Source organism: Canis lupus, chromosome 25, assembly GCF_048164855.1.
Source record: "Canis lupus baileyi chromosome 25, mCanLup2.hap1, whole genome shotgun sequence".
Classification (NCBI taxonomy): Eukaryota; Metazoa; Chordata; class Mammalia; order Carnivora; family Canidae; genus Canis; species Canis lupus.
In genome coordinates, this window is record NC_132862.1 from 15215683 (window position 1) to 15228076 (window position 12394).

General features: G+C 34.4%; 1 long non-coding RNA gene across 2 annotated transcripts in view; it reads left to right on the forward strand.

The window, feature by feature from the left end:
- Positions 1–1428: 1428 nt before the first annotated feature.
- Positions 1429–12394, forward strand: part of LOC140616828 (uncharacterized) — a 42746-nt gene continuing 31780 nt past the window's right edge. Inside the window, exons 1-3 of one of the 2 annotated variants that reach the window (XR_012017162.1) lie at positions 1429–1564; positions 1939–2108; positions 6268–6381. This is a non-coding gene — a long non-coding RNA (uncharacterized lncRNA). The remainder of the gene's footprint in view (positions 1565–1938; positions 2109–6267; positions 6382–12394) is intronic. The other variant, XR_012017163.1, reaches the window with a different exon arrangement.

The following is a 12394-nucleotide window of genomic DNA, read 5'->3' on the forward strand; positions in this document are numbered from 1 at the left end:
CCTTTTTCTGGGTAGTAAACAGATTTGGCAGGACTGGAGCAAATTGGATGTGTCCATCATAATCAACTGAATAAAAGGCAAAAATTGGGGGAGAAATACTCACAGAAAAGACAGTGCATAAAATCTTGATGAAAAAATAAAAAATATTTAGAAATGGAACATATGCTCAGTTACAGTCCCAAAATGGACAGAGAATAATTGGGTGGAACATTTCTTTCAGCACATTTACATATTTGAAAAACAAGACTTGCATTTCTTTCCAGTATGAGATGTAATGGTCATTTGTATTCCTATAGCAATGGGACCATCACAACCTGTGATTATTCAGGATCTGATTTTCTAGTTTGGGAGCTATCTGCTCCCATTGCTTCTCTCTTTCCTTTTGCTTCCTGTCTTTTGGCTGCTTCCTTGCTCATTAACATTTATTTAGAGCAAGTGTCTGGAAATGGAATAATAAAGGAAATGAAATTGAAATGAGGATGTTGGCTACCTACTAAACACATCACTAATAGGATGGACTAGGGTAGAGGTGGTTATACCCATCTGCTAAAATGATTTCATTTTTCTATGCTATCATCTATCAATCACTACAGATAATCAAGAACTAGCTGTATGTAACTGAATAGACTGCTGTCTCTGGTTATCAGGCATCCTACAGGACTTATAAACACTGGTTTCAAAGATTGTGTGATGTTGGAGGAAACAAAAATACAAGTTCCTAATTACAAATCTATCAGATATTAAAGATACATATCCTTAAATAGATACAGTTATCATAGTAAATTGGTAGTTTTGTAATCTTTTATTTTGCGTGAATGGTAAATGGTGCTTGTAAATATGTATTTCCAAAATACTTTTGCAAGGGGAAGCACTATTTCTCTATTGGTATGTTATGCAAGACAGTAACACTTGAAAGGTAAGGTTAGGTACTTGTCACTTGACTTCTTAAATATTTAACTTAATAGATTTTCCCACTATTGAGAGGTACTGAGAAGTGAAATTTTAAAGACTAGGAAAATACATCCTAAAAGGAATAGGTTCCACATAATTCAGCAAACACATTCCTTTGTATTTACCCAAAGGAAATAAAAATATATAGCCTCTCAAAAACCTGCACACAGATGTTTATAGCAGCTTTATCATAATTGCCAAGACTTGGAAGCAACCAAGATGTTCCTTAGTAGGTGAATGGATCAATAAAATGTGTTACATATAGACAAGTGAATATTATTTACCCCTAAAAAGAAGTGAGCCACTGAGCCATGAAAAGACATGGGAAAATCTTAAATGCATATTACTAATGGAGAAAAACAAACAAACAATCTGAGAAAGCTGCATATTGTTATGATTCCAAGCATATGTCATTCTGGAAAAAGGCAAAACTATGGAGACAGTGAAAAGATCAGTGGTTGCCAGGGATGGGAGAAGAAGAGGCAAGAAAAATAGAGCACAGAGGATTTAGAGGGCAGTAGAAATACTCTGTATGATACTATAATAATGGATATATCTCATTACACATTTGTCCAAACCCATAGAATGTCTACCACCAAGAGTGAATTCTAAGGTAACTATGGATATTGGGTGATGATAATGTGTCACTGTAAGTTCATTAGTTGTAACAAATGTCCCATTCTGGTGAGGGATGTTGCTAACAGGGGAGGCTACACATGTACAGAGGCAGGAAATATATTGAGAATATCTGTATATTCTTCTCAAATTTGCTGTGACCCTAATACTGCTTTAAAAAAAATAAAGTCTTTTTATTTTTTAACATCTTATTTAAAAAGAAAGAAAGAAGGGAAGATTGTTATAAAATGATGCAACTTCTTAAGCTTTTATATTTTAAATTTGTTATTGTTTAATATTTTGACTTAAAAAAGATGTATAAAAGAGTAATAGAAATTATAAACACAGTAAAATTTTTTCTTTTTATTATAGTCTCTGTCCTCTCCAACTTTATCTACCTATTTGAAAGATGTCATTCCTCTACCTTTGTCCAAGCCTTCGGCATATGGCTCACCTATTTATCTATTTATATGAAGAAAGGAAATCCCATCTCTTTTCATTCCTCCAATATTTCTTCCAGTGACAAAATCATTTTACTAAAGGTAAACACACTCTTTTTGAATTTGACTTGCATAGATTTTGAAATTAATTTACATATAATATCCAAATTGATAATCTTATTTTATTTTTAACTCCTTTGGGAGTTAACTAAATACCTTTTGCTTTCTTTAGCTTCTCTAATTGATTTGAACAATGTAGCTTGTCATTAATGTCATAGACCAGCAGCAAAGGATAACCTGGGAGTTATTTGAAATGAAGATCTTGAGATATTATATGTAATTAATAAGATTCTGCATTTTTACAAGATCCTCAGGGGGATTTATTTTCATTTGGAAGTTTGAGAAGTATTAATTTATGCTATACTTCTACCATGCTTCCAAAACTATACTCCAGTGATAATAAGAACAAGATGTCGATCCAAATCATTAATTCAAATTCTGACTTTACCACATATTTACTCCATGACCCTGGGAAAATATTTTAATACTTTGTGCCTCATTGTATTCATTTGTAAGGCAAATTAATATTTATAGCTGGTGTAAAGATTGAGTGAGATAATGCATATGGTATAATAAACAGTGCTTGGTACATAGTGAATAAATAAGAAAAATATTATAATAATGCTAATATTCTCCTGCTGAATGATTCAATTTTCTCCTTCCCAAAATGCCCATAAGTCTCTTTTTTTTTTTTTTTTTCCATAAGTCTCTTTTATCCAAAACAACTTCCAACAATGGATAGAACATCCAGACAGAAAAGCAATAGGGAAATATTGAACTTAAACTACAGATGGACTTAACAGACATTTATGGAGCATTCCATTCATCAGCAGCAAAATACACATTCTCTTGAAATATACATGGAACATTCTTAGGAATAGATGATGTGTGAAGCCACAGAACAAATCTCAATAGATTTGACAAGTTTGAAATCACAACATGTATCTTTTCCAGTCACAATAATATGAAAAAAAATTACAAAAAAAGAACTAGAAAATTCACACATATGTGGGAGATTAGACAGCATGACCCTGAACAATCACTGAGTCAAATAAAAAATAAAACGGAAATAAAAAATATCTTGAGACAAAGGAAAATAGAAATAAAACATGCTAAAACTAATGGGATGCAGCAAAAGCAGTTGTAAGAGGGAAGTTCATAGTGATAAATGCTTACATTCAGAAAAAAAGAATTTCAAATAAGTGATCTAATTTTACACATCAAAGAACTAAAGAAAGAAGAAAAAAATGAATCTCAAATCTACTAGAAGGAAGAGAATAAAGATTTGAGCAAAAATAAATGAAATGGAGACAAAAAAGATAATAGAAAAGATCGATGAAACTTAGAAATGACTTTTTAAAAATATTTTATTTATTTATTCATGAGAGACACAGAGAGAGAAACAGAAACATAGGCAGAGGAAGAAGTAGGCTCCATGTAGGAGGCCAGATATGGGACTCGATCCTGAAACTCCAGGATCACGCCCTGAGCCAAAGGCTGACGCTCAACTACTGAGCCTCCCAGGCATCCCAGAACTGACTTTTTGAAAAGATAAGCAAAATTGACAAATTTGTAGCTAGACTTACCAGGAGAAAAAGAGAGAGAACTAAAATAAATGAAATTATAAATGAAAAGGGAGGCATTATAACTGACATTACAAAAATACAAAGGATCATAAGACTTTACTATGAACGATTACATGCCAACAAATTGTACATTCCTTCTTTGAATGAATGTATTCCAAGAAACATAAAAGCCTGCTCAAATCATGAAAGTACAAGTCTGAACAGACCAATTACCAATAAAAAGATTGAATTTGTAATCAAAACCTTCCAATAAAGAAAAATCTCAGCAACACATGGTTTCACTCGTGAATTCTACCAAACATTTAAAGAAGAATTAATACTAATCTTTGTCAAACTCTTCCAAAAAACAGAAGGAGGATGGATATTTCCAAACTCATTTTATGAGGCCATCACTACTTTGGTCCCAAAACCAGATAAGAACACTACAAGAAAAGGAAATTACAGACCAATGTCCTTGAAGAACATTGATGCAAAAATCATCAAGAAAATATTAGCAAATGCAGTATATGGGGCACCTGGTTGACTCAGCAGTTGAGCACCTGCCTTTGGCTCCGGTGGTGACCCCAAGGTCCTGGGATTGAGTTCCACATCAAGGTCCCTGCAGGAAGCCTGTTTCTCCCTCTGCTTATGTATCTGCCTCTGTGTGTGTGTGTGTGTGTGTGTGTGTGTGTGTGTGTGTGTGTCATGAATAAATAAATAAAATCTTTTAAAAAAGCAAATGGAGTTTAATAATAAATTAAAAGGATCATACACCATGACCAAGTGGGATATATTTGAGGGATGCAAGGATGATTCAACCTCTGCAAGTCAATAAAGGTGATACATGACCTTAACAAAAGGATAAAAGTCATACAATTATTTCAATAAATAAAGAAAAGCATTTGACAAAATTCAACATCCATTCATGATAAAACCTCTCAACAAAGTGGATATAGAGGTAAAGTACCTCAAAAGAATAAAGATCATATATGACAAGCTTACAGCTAACATCATGCTCAATGCAGAAAATCTAAAAGTTTTTCTCATAAGATTAGGAACAAGACAGGGATGCCCAATCTCTCACCGAATCAACATACTGCTGGTAGACCTAGCCAGATCTAGGCATAGAAAAAGAAATAAAGGCATCTAAATCAGAAAGGAAGAAGTAAAATTGCATTTGCCAATGACATGTCTATATAGAAAACTCTAAAGAATCTACCAAAACAGAACTAATAAATTAATCCAGTAAAGTTATAAAATACAAAATCAATATAGAACAATCGATTGTTTTTCCATACGCTAATAACTATCAGTAGAGAAATTAAGAAAACAATCCCATTTACAACTGCATCAAAAAGAACAAAATATCTAGGAATCCATTTAACAAAGGAGGTGAAAGATCTGTACTTTAAAAACTCTAAGATATTGATGGAAGAAATTGACAAAGACACAAATAAATGGAAATATTCTGTGCTCATGCGGAACGGGCATCACAGAAGTGGATATAGCTGGTAAAAATTATTATTTTAAGACAAATTATTGGCTATAGGTAAGAAACTATTGGAGAGAGAGCTTTAAAATATAGGCAAAGAAATAGTAAATGAAGGAAGAACCTAAAGGAAAGAATAAGTTGGGGTCCAGGGCACAATTTTTAGTGAACAAGAAAGGGGTCAGATTTTCTTCTGATATACATCTTTTGTTAAGTGTGAGGCTAGAAATTTGAATAAATCCATACCCGTTACTATTGATTTTCTTGAAGGACTGTGAATCAGTTATTTGTTAAGAAAGAGAGAGATAGGATGGGATAGGAAACTTTAAAAGTGTGTTAAGTTTTTGAAATAGCCATTTTTGAGAATTCAGGAAGAGAAGTAGGCTTGCACTAAAGATAATTCATAGAAGTCATTTTGATTTTGCAAAGGAATGAAATCTGTGATCCATTATTTTATCTACAATGTGGTTATTTTGATTTGGAGGTTTGCTAAATTCCAACAAACCTTTTAATTTCACACGCAACTCATTTGGAACCAGAGATGTTCTAGGAGCCATTCAGTCAACTTACATTCTCATTTGGTGAATAATCTGTTGATTCTTAATTGATTTGATATTAAAGTGAATTGACTGATAGCAAACCAAATTTGATATGTCATTTTTACCATATTCAAACCAAGAGGAACCCCCTGTGACTTGGCTTAGTTTCAGTATATAGGAATGGAAATCAAGACATGCAGAAAAAGTGGACTAAGAAGATATGGGGTGACTAGGAGTTGGAAAATTCCATGAGGTAGAAGTGTGGGTATAGCCAGGACGAAGAAGGGAAACATCCAGGAAAAGAGAAGTTGGTGACCAGAATATGAAATACAGTTTAATATTTTAGAAGTGACACTAATTGACATATACATAGAATTAGGTAGTTAAAATGAAAAGAATATAATAAAGTTACTGGAATTTAGAGGCCAAAAAGCATAGGAACCAGAGCACATTGGATAAGTTCATGATATGGATATTGACTTAGGATGATAGAATTTCCTTTGGCACTTAAATTTTTTTTCACTATAGGCCAAATTTATCTAAAACAAATAAATGAATAGCCAAATTCTGAATTTTTCTTAATTTAATTTCCTCTATTTTCTTTTCAGAACAGGAGGGGAAGGTAGAAAGTGTCGTTTTCCAAATCAAACATAGAAACCCCTTATTCTCAGCTGATGGAAGCGACACAGCACACATCTGGAACTCCTACTCTTTACTCAGCTGTAAGAAGCTACTTTCCATTTACTATATCTTCTCTATATTGTCAGGTGTTCACTGGATGGTACTACACTTTCCAGTACTCCAAATCATTAATGTAAATCTCTAAGGGACATTTTCTAGATCAGTTTATGACTGTATGCCAATATAATCATTATTTGTTCTTTATTAGGTTTTTTACTTTGGGTTAAGGAAAATACCATTTTTATTCATGCAAACTATTGCTCATCGATTCACTTTTCTTCTGACAGTTGCATCCAACTTTGAAAATGTGTTAACATCATATTACTCCTTCATGCCAGGGATCTATTTAGGCATATTTTTTCTCACATTTCCTGTAGAGAGGTTGAGAGCAGGTTTGTCATTGTTATTTTCATTGTGTGTGCTACTCTCTTGCTGCCATTTTAGAGTCATTCATAGTGAACTATAGCACTGAAAGAGATCAGGTCCAATATTCACACATGTTGTGATTGTATTTAATTTTCTTTTTCTTTTTCCTTTTTCTAAGAAAGTGGGGGCAGGAGCAGAGGGAGAGAGATAATCCTAAGCAGGCTCCCTGCCCAGAATGGAGTCTGATTTGGGGCTCCCTCTCATGACACTGATATCATGACCTGAGCTGAAATAAAGAGTTGGGTGCTTAACTGACTGAGCCAAATGCTCTGAGAAGAGCAAGTCTTCTAAAATGCCCATCTGAGAGTTTGTGAAGTGATAGCAGGGCTGCGAGGGAAATCAGACAGAGTGGTGGGTTGTGGAGAAAACAATTACCATGATTCTAGAGCCAGGAGGATCACTCTGTAGGCCAGTAAATCGGGTTCACCTGCTTTTAACTGCTATACTCAGCTGATTTTGCAGCTTTGACTTAAATCTTGAAGCTATAACTGCTTGTATCAGAAGAATCATTTCAGCAAAGTTTCTTGTAGGAAATTAGCAGTCCCAATCGTCACCTGATGACTTTCTTACCCCATTCATCTAAAGGTAATAATTAAAATTTTATATGTTTATTTTAGATTCAGAATATTTGGCAGTCACATGTTTAGGATGACTAAAATAGTTCCAAAGGTGCTATGCTGGAGTAGTTATAGAGAAATACATTTGAGCTCGTGTGCTAGAAAAAAACAATAAAATGGAAATTTCATGTACTTGCAAAATTCTGAGTTTGTAAAGTTACCTTTGTTTCTTTGGCATCAAATGCTTACATTAGTAATAATAAACTGATACTTTTCCATAAAAAAGTCTTGAAACTATAAAGCTCATGATTTAGAACCTGGGATAAAGGGATCCCTGGGTGGCGCAGCAGTTTAGCGCCTGCCTTTGGCCCAGGGCGCGATCCTGGAGACCCGGGATTGAATCCCACACTGGGCTCCCGATGCATGGAGCCTGCTTCTCCCTCTGTGTGTGTGTGTGACTATCATAAATAAGTAAAAATTTAAAAAAGACCTGGGATAAAAATTGAAGTATCAATCTAATATCAACCAACTTAATAACTTTGGGATAGAAGTATCTTTTTTCTTTTTTAAGAGAAACAGAGTGGGGAAAAGAGCAGAGGGAGAGGGAGAGAGAATCTTCAAGTAGATTCCCCGCTGAGCACAGACCCTAATGCAGGGCTCAATCTCACAACCTGAGATCATGACCTGAGCCGAAATTAAGAGTTGGAGGCTGTAAAAAAAATAAATAAATAAAAAATAAAAAATAAAATAAAATAAAATAAAATAAAAATTATTTTAAAAAAAGAGTTGGAGGCTGAACCGACTGAGTCACCCAAGTGCCCCTTGAGTACATTTCATTTTCATATGGAACTCTGCCTATCAAAAAAAAAAAAAAAATCCTTTTTCCAAGAGCTAGATCAAATTCTCCCAACTACTTTAAGCCCTCTTTCTCATTGTTCCACATTTTCTCCCCCTTCTTTGAGCTACTCTGTTTGTGTAGGTCTCTATTAACCATTGGATCATGTATTCACTTGGTAAGTACTAGGGGAATAAAGAGGAAGATAACACACAAGGGAAGGTCAATATGTAAACAAGCACTTGCAGCATATCTTAAGTGCAGTTATTAAATACATAATTATATTATAATTATTTATACAACTATATTATTTCTCCCATGAGGTTATAAGCTCCTGAGGGCAGGGGTTCTGCATATTCAAATGGTATCTGAGAGTGGCTTATATAGTCTCTGGCCGATGGTAGATATTCAATAGGTGATCAAAATCTAATTCTACCCTTAATTAAACTGAATTCATTGATATTTTGCCACATAAAACATCTTTCCTAACATGTTGAACTACCTAAAAAGCATTTTTTGTATCATTATGATTCTGTGACTATACTCCTTGTCAGGGTAACTAGTGTACAGGGTACGTTGCCCTTATGCCTTCAGCATTCTTGCTCTGTGTCTCTCCACCTTTTGTGCTCTGACCCAGTTTACATGTCCCACTTATGGGCTTCACTTTCATCTGGGTCTTAAAGGGAAGCTCATTCTCAGTTGTAATATCCTAATCTACCAAAATCCTCTACCAAGGGATCACAAGACCTCCAGTTCTCTGACAGCTCCAGTGATGGGAGACACAGTTGTTGGCTCTCTGCTTCCATTCGCCCCCCCACCCCCATAACCTTGTCTATTCAGAGCTGCCAGGGAGCCTGTATCTCCAATAATGAAAGAGTTCTGGCATATAGCAATTAAATGAAAGAATGAATTATAAGGCAATCTTTTTCAGTTCTAGACCATTCTAATTGCTATTCAAGGTTACAAAATTACAGAGTAAGAATATACTTTAAATAATATTCAACTGGCTTTATTATACAAAGTACCATCTGCACATGGTAAAAAATTAAAATGTTACAGGGACCTATCAAATGACTGTAAGAAGGAGCTTCTCACTCCTGGCCTAAATGAGTTTTCCTCTATGAGCAAATTATTATTCTATTTTACCCTTTACTCACTGTACTCCTAAAGAAATATAATGCTGGTAAATTTGGTAGTATCAGCAAATTATTACCTTGGTAAATTTGGCAGGAATGAATAGGCATGTTTGGGTTATCTCTACCTTCTTTTCTCCTCTATGGATCTGTCCATCTTTCAGGAATAAGCTGTCCACTGGTTCTCCAAGGTGCATGCTCCCACATGTGGTGAGAGATTTGGGATGGGAAGATATGGGTAATTTGTCTCTTTCTGAGATTCAATTAGCAGATCTATTTGACGTTATTTGTTTCTCAAATTACTAGTGGCTTTGGTGAGGAGGAAGAAATCTATTTATTAGAAATCTCTTTGAAGACTCTCAACATTGATAATAATTTACTCAATCCCAAACATGAGTCCTATTTCTGAGTTTAAGGCTAACATGTACTTGCATTCATTTCCAGAAAGAAATATAAATGAATATACACATATTAATATTTATAACACTTTTTATACACATAGATCAGTAGGGTCACATCCATCCTGTTCATCATTATGATTTTAGACTGAATTTTATATCTTGGAGAGCTTTCCACTATAGTCCACACAAATCTACTTTAATATTTTTTTATAGTCACAGAGTGTCATAGTGTGTCATTACTGTATAATGGGCTCCAGTTGATTGACCCACTGGATAAAACATCCATTCCAATTGGTTTCATTTTGAATGGTCACAATCTACATCATAATCTGATATATTTTACCACAGCAATGCTGGACCTGGTTTTGTAAATTTATACTTTCCAGCAATTACAGGCAGGTCATGCTATAAAAATTTCCTTACACAATTTCTTTGGTCTTACTTTATTACATGCAGCAATTTATCTCCTCCAATTATCTTTTCCAAATACCACCTTTAATCTCTCAAACCTTCTCTGAAGCTGTAAAAATATTATAACTAGAAAGATTCCCTCATCAAACTATTTTAATCCCACCTTTCACAGTATCAAAGTATTATCTATATACATTTGAAACAAATTGTTCATGCATCTGGGAGATGTATACAATCTGCCCATCCCAGGCTTTAAATACACAGTTATTATTTTAGATTGATATTATCCCTGGGAAAGTCCTGCAACTAGAATTGGGACTAAAGGGAGGCCTAGGTGGCTCAGCAGTTGAGCATCTGCCTTTGGCTCAGGGTGTGATCCTGGAGTCATGGGATCGAGTCCCACATGGGGCTTCCTGCATGGAGCCTGCTTCTCCCTCTGTCACTCTCTATCTCTCTGTCTCTCTGTCTTTCTGGGTCTCTCATGAACAAATAAATAAAATCTTAAAAAAAAAAACTTGGGGACTAAAGATTATAACTTCATTCTTTAGTCCATATAACTTTTCAGTAAGGGATTTCAGTAAGGGGATTTTGAGACTATAAAAAAGAGTATGTATGAATAACAGCAATACTATTAGCAGACATTTTTGAGTGCCATTTTATAATTTTATTTAATCCTCACTATCAACCTAAGTGTTTTATACTAATACTCACTCTATGAGACAGGCTTTACTGTTCTCAGTTCTCTTTTACTGAAGAAGTAAATAAGTCTTAGAGATGTTATTGATGCATTAGCAAGTGGCAAAATCAAGATTTGCACGTAGGTTCATTTGGCTCTTAAAATCTATACTATTTAGATGAGAGAAGAGAAAAATGACCTCCCTGTTGAAAACTGTTTTTAAGCATTTAAAGATATGTTCAAAGAGCTCAAAACAAAAAACAAAACAAAACAAAACAAAAATGAAGGAGGAAGAAGAACTAGATAAAATTAAAAGTTCCTAGAATTTATGTGAAATTCTATTTGTTTGGATCCTAGCAAAACATGTCATCTAGCTAGGAATTTCAAGAAAGGCTTGGGGCTTTTTTTTATTAATGCCTAAATTATTTTTAACAGCAAAAATTTAAATACCATCAGTGTTTTTCCAAAAGGGGGTTATCAATCAACACATTTTAAAAACATAATGTATAAGGCAATTTAAATAATATTATGCATTTGGGAAGGGTCCCTTTAGTTAAAGAATTTTTAAATTGATTGAAAGGATAAGCTATACTTTTAGAAAGATTTATGTTTTACAACTGAGGTAGGCTAGAAGCTCAGAAGAGGCTGTGGCCATGAGAGACTCTTTCATGGAACAAACGGGCTTTGAATTGCAACTTAGAAGGAGGATGGGCATAAGCAAAGGCATGCAGTAAGAGTAGGAGAAGCAAGACATGTTTGTAGGATGATTTGAATAGGGCAGCAAGGACATTCTTGAGAGCAATAGAAGAAAATATAAAGAGGTCAATGTATGTTTTCATCCCAATTAGGATTATGTCTGCTGCCCAGCAGACATCTTCAGCCTTTTCCTTCTCAACTGTTGTTGGTCTCGGACCAAGAAATTTAAAGTAATTTTTGTATTAGGATAAGCAACATGGCAGAAAGTTAGCTAAACTATAATAGAAAAAAAAAACTATAATAGAATATTACTCAGCCATAAAAAAGAATGAAATCTTGCCATCTGCAATGACATGGATGGAGCTAGAGAGTATTATGCTAAGTGAGTAAGAGCAAGACAGATACCATATGATTTCACTCACATGTGGAACTTTAGAAACAAAACCAATGAGAAAAGGAGGAAAAAAGAGAGAGAAAGGCAAACCAAGAATCAGACTCTAAACTATAGAGAACTGAGGGTTACCAGAGGGGAGGGGGCTAGAGGATGGAGAGAGGTGTTGGTGATCAAGGAATGCACTTGTGATGAGCACCAGGTGTTGTATGGAAATGTTGAATCACTATATTATTGTCCACTTAAAACTATATCACACTGTATCTAAATTAACTGGAATTTAAACTTTTAAAAAGATTAGAAAAAATAATAACATGGCTAACATAAGCATTTAATAAATTCTATTCAAGAAGAAAGAGTTACATTCACCCAGGTCACCTAGACAGGCACAGACACTAATCAGAACACTTGGATGATTACTGTAATTTCCATGTCTTTGAATTTAGGTAGTGAAAGTTGTATAATACAAGTGTATTTGGAGAATTAAAAAAAAATTCCATAACCCTTTCAAACCTAACCACAAGTGAC